This window comes from Lipotes vexillifer, unplaced genomic scaffold (genome assembly GCF_000442215.2).
Source record: "Lipotes vexillifer unplaced genomic scaffold, Lipotes_vexillifer_v1.1 scaffold496, whole genome shotgun sequence".
In the NCBI taxonomy this organism is placed as follows: Eukaryota; Metazoa; Chordata; class Mammalia; order Artiodactyla; family Lipotidae; genus Lipotes; species Lipotes vexillifer.
Window position 1 is genome coordinate 1,660,123 of NW_006786690.1, and position 4,752 is coordinate 1,664,874.

Here is a 4,752-nt window from a genome sequence, read left to right on the forward strand (position 1 = left end):
CCCCTGCATCGGCAGGCGGACTCCCAACCACTGCGCCACCAGGGAAGCCCTGTATGTTTTTATTTTAATTTTATGTTATTTCCTTATTTCTTGCAAAATAAATGAAAATACAGTTTGTGGAGAAAAATGTTTCTTTAAAGATAAAGTAGGTTACTTAGAATACGGTTAAATTTTGCTGTTGTTTTAGCAATAGTTATTTAGATCTAGGTCATTTTTGCCAACGAAAACTGTCCTGCATCTTAAGGGGTTCTCTGAAGGAGTTCTTTGGAATTCAATTTGATAAATCATTTAAAGGCGGGAGCAAAGGCCCTACACGGAAACGCTCACGTGTTGAACCAAGAAAGTCTAAAGTGTGCCTCCTCACTCTCCGAAGAATGTCAAGATTCTGAAGAGCTTCAGGAACAAATTCTCATTTGTAGAATGCCAGCATGGGCAGGAAAAGTAACCTGAGATTGAACAATTTTTATATTGTACAGTTTAGGGGAACAAAAAGCTATCGACACTAGAGCCTGTGAAATTGGGACCGGCTATTTTAAGTCCATAGGATAGATTTAATAAAGAAAATGAAAGCTTCTGAGATTGCTTCTTAGTCCCATTTCCTCTAGCTGGACACCCACTCTTCAAATTCCTGCAGTATTTCCTAGGGTCTGATTTCCTGCCACAGAATCCTCTGCCCCAGCTGCACAGTGGACATTCTTGTTCTCCGTGGATCGCCAACTCCTATCCATCTCAAAGCGGCTCCTGCCTTTGAAGCTGTCCCATATCCCCATACGAGAGAGCCCCTGAATAAGGGGGAGGGAGGGTGTTTCTGCAATCCTTGAGATCCCGGGTCAAAACACAGCACGGTGATGCATCCCGCGCGAACCTCGGGTACTTGGGACGGCATCCCCCGGGCCCCCGCTCCTGCCGGGCGCGCCTAGAGCTCGGACCCGGGCCGGCCAGGTCGTACACCTGCTGGCGCCCGGGAAGGGCCAGTCCTAGGCAGAGGTGTTGCCCGACGCGGCGGCTCAGGGCCCCGCTCATTGGCCAAGTATCAGGCCCTCCCCCTCCCCGGCTACTTCCAGATGAAACCCGGAGGGGATCCTGCCGGGGCCCTTCACCCCGAGGAGCCAGTCCTGCAGCTGCCCGACTCCTCGGGGCCAGCGACTGAGACCTGGGGCCTGGGGAGGAGGCCACGGGCAGGAGAGGAGGCCGCTGCTGGGGTCGGAGGCCTGAGGCGCGCGGGGCCTTCCCCGGGATGCCTCTGCTGACAGCTCTGTGACAGGCCTCCTGGGGCGGGAGGCACGTGCAGGGCCCTCGGCTCTGCAGCAAAGCCTCTCTGCCACGCCGAGGGGCCAGATTTACCTCAGGGTAGCCGCCGCCGCTTCTCCCTCTCACGGACTCTGCAGGCCGCCATTATCAGGCTACTCGCGCCTCAGCCGCCGCGGCCTCCAGTCAGAGGCCGGCGCGCGCCCCCGTGGTGCGCGCGGACACACCCCCTTACGCCGCGAGACCCCGCCCCCCTCCGGCTCTCCGTAGCGTGAGCCGGGACGCCTAGCGCCGGTCCTGCTGGGCGCGTGCCCGGCGCTCCGCTGGCCTGCTCCCGGCTCCCGTGGCTTTCCCGAGCCGGGAGTCGCGGAAGGGGTGCGCGCTCCGGAACGCACCACTCGTGCCCCTCCCCGCAGGGGTGGCTGGGATCGGGGAAGCCCACTCCACACCCGGGGCTTGGTCGCCTTCCAGCCTCAGCGGGCGTCCACGGCCCGCGGCCCCGGAGTGGTGGCCCGCGGCCCCAGAGTGGTCCCCCGCAGCAGGTCCGGGCGGGGGCTGTGCGCGCGCCTGGTGCGCCTCCCCTCCCCCGCTCCGGCCCCATTTCCGACCTACCGAGCTGCGGGCGGGTGTGCGGGGTCGCTGGGGTGGAACGCCTGGTGCATCTTCCTCCGCGCGGGCCTGGGATGCCTGCGGTAAGCGGGCCTCTTCCGCGGACCCGCGGGGAGGCGCAGTCCGAGCTGGGAGGCCTGGCGCCCGCCCCGCCTGGAGGGAGGCTGCACCTTTTGTCAGAGTCACTGAGCCATGTTTGCGGGCGGTGCAGTTGCTGAGGCGGCAGCGGCGGCGGCGGCGCGGGGCTGGGTGCGATCATCTGGGAAGACGCCCCTGCTCCGCTGGCGCGGTGGTATCTCCCTTAAAGAAGCCGGCGCCTCGTTGTTCCGGGGCTCGGCAGCCGCGAGTCGGAGGCGCCCTGCCCCCGGCGGGGAGGAAGGGGCCCTGGCGCCGGAGCTTAGCTCCTGCAGCGCGCGCACGCCCTGCCTGGCGGCGACACCCTCAAGCTCCTCGTGGAGAGTTGGGATGCCCCCCGCTTGTGCAGCTAGCGACGGAGGTCCGGGCCGGCCGGGGCCGGGATTGACAGCGAGGACAGCAGTTTTCGGGGCCCGACGGTCAGCCTGAGGCACTGGGGCACCCCACAGCCGTCAGCCAGATCCTGGCCCGCGTTCGCCTGACAGCAGCCCGGGACTGTCAGTTGCTCAGAGACCCGGACCAATCGGTCATTCAGTTCGTTTCACAGACCAGTAAGCAACCGCCAGAAATGTCCATTCTTTCTTCGCCGATTTAATCTGCACCTACTATTTGTCAATAAAGGGGTTGTTCCTCTTCCCAGTGCTGTATAAGGCACAATGTGCAAAGAATTTCTTGTTACTGCTCTCAAGGATCAACCAATTACCCGTTCTATTTTCTGTTCTCGATTTATGGATCTTCTCTCGAGAGTCTGGGACTGGGTTAAGTCTTTAAGTGATCTCTCCTAATCCTAACCAAACCCTACGAGGGCAGGATTTATTACTAACCCTGTTTTTACAGGTAAGGAAGCAGACCTCAGCCTTATTTGACAGAAAGGTGTCTGTTTTGGGGTGGGGGGCACCTGCCTTGAATACCCACTCCGCTGGTGTAAACCCTCCTACCCCCCTCCAAAAACAACAAAAAAACAAAAAACCCTGCTCGGAAATCTGTTCAGACTAGTCCTGAGTGCAGTGTACCAGTCTTCAACTGTCAGGTGGGAATACTGATGTATTCTGAGTTTTGGTTTCTGCCCCTGAGAACAGAGGGCAAGTAGAGGGCTCTGTGTAGACAGCTACCTACCTGTGTGTAACTGATCAGAATCTGGGGAGGGGTATTTCTTTGGTCAAAGGAGGCTTTTCTTTTTGTCTCTTTGTCTCAGTCGTTAAATACAGGAATCCCTCCTCTCAAGATGGTTGCAGAACTTGAAATCCACTCCCATAACTCCAAAGTTATGGAACTGGCTCTAAAGTCTGTGAAGTAGACGTTTAAATAATTTGGGGTGTCCTTTTTAGGAAAAAGATTACAAAGTGGACCTGTGAATACATTGCTGGGGCCTTGGAAAGGGTCTCTGTGAGGGACTCTGAAGCTTAAGCTTCAGAATAAATCTGCCCTGAAGATTACATTACATCATTATATTTGCCCATAAGCCTTTTACTAGGCTGAGAGTTCCTGGGGACAGGAAACTTGTCTGTGATTCATTTCTGCATCCTCCTTTATCTGATATCATACCAAAATACTCCTGAGGATAGCATTGTCATACATTGCTGATGGGAAGGTAAAATGATGTAACTCTAACTAAGGTGATTTGGCAATCTATAGCCATATTACATATGTATTTACTCTTTCACCCAGTAAACCTAGGTCAGGGCTAAACTTACAGGAATCTATCCTAGTGATACATTGGCAAAATACAAAAAGCTCTGTGCACAAGGCTATTTATTGTGGCATTATTTTTATAGCAAAAAATTGGAAACTGCTTGTGTCAGTTAAGAACTAGCTGAATAAATTATAGTACAAACACAGGATGGAGTGCTATGCAGCTGTAAAAAGATATGTGGAAGAGTTCTTATGTATACTGATAAACAGAAACTAATATGTAGTGATGCCCACATACGTTAAGGGAAATAAGATACATAGCGTTTGTAGTATGCTATCTTCTGTGTAAGTGGGAAGATAGAAGTATACATTAATTGCTTATATTTAAAAGTTAAACAGTAGAAAACTAAACTCAATCTTCTAAAAATTGTTTGCTATGTGGGATGGAGTGGGTAGGGATGGAAATGAGACTTCTGTGAATATACATTATTATATAGTTACTATTTTGGAACCTTGTAAATGTTGCATATTTATAAAACAGTTCCATAAAAAGAATAAAGCACTCCATAAAAATTAAAAACAAATGGAGGGACTTCCCTTGTGGCGCAGTGGTTAAGAATCCACCTAACCAATGCATGGGACATGGGTTCAATCCCTGGTCTGGGAGGATCCCACATGCTGTGGAGCAACTAACCCCGTGTGCACAGCTACTGAGCCTATGCTCTAGAGCCCATGAGCCACAACTGCTGAGTCCTGTGCGTCTGGAGCCGGTGCTCTGCGAAGGGAGAAGCCACCACAATGACAGAGGCCCGCACACCGCAGTGAAGAGTGGCCCCTGCTCGCTGCGGCTTGAGAGGGCCTGCATGCAGCAACGAAGACCCAAACGCAGCCAAAGATAGATAAATAAATTTTCAAAACAAAAAACAAATGGAAACAAATGAAGTGGTATAACTACACAGGGAAAATAATTTCAAGTGGCTTTATAAGTATTTTGACTGTACCTCCCTAATAGGATATAATCTAAGGATGAACTAGAACTGCATAGAAATATTAAATTGCATTTGTTAGCCTTATTATTAGTAATAATATTGCTATTCTGAAGCTATGATAGTTATATTTTTGGATAAA

At 52.4% G+C, this 4,752-nt stretch overlaps 1 protein-coding gene across 2 annotated transcripts in view; it reads right to left on the reverse strand.

Annotated features, from left to right (window-relative positions):
- The window catches only part of PDIK1L (PDLIM1 interacting kinase 1 like), an 11,439-nt gene extending 9,327 nt beyond the window's left edge, over positions 1–2,112 (reverse strand). The window contains exon 1 of one of the 2 annotated variants that reach the window (XM_007459125.1): positions 1,861–2,112. The gene's annotated coding sequence lies outside the window, so the exon portion shown is untranslated. Of the gene's footprint in view, positions 1–1,344; positions 1,484–1,860 lie in introns of those variants that run through there. The other variant, XM_007459126.1, reaches the window with a different exon arrangement.
- Between the last annotated feature and the right edge of the window lie 2,640 nt (positions 2,113–4,752).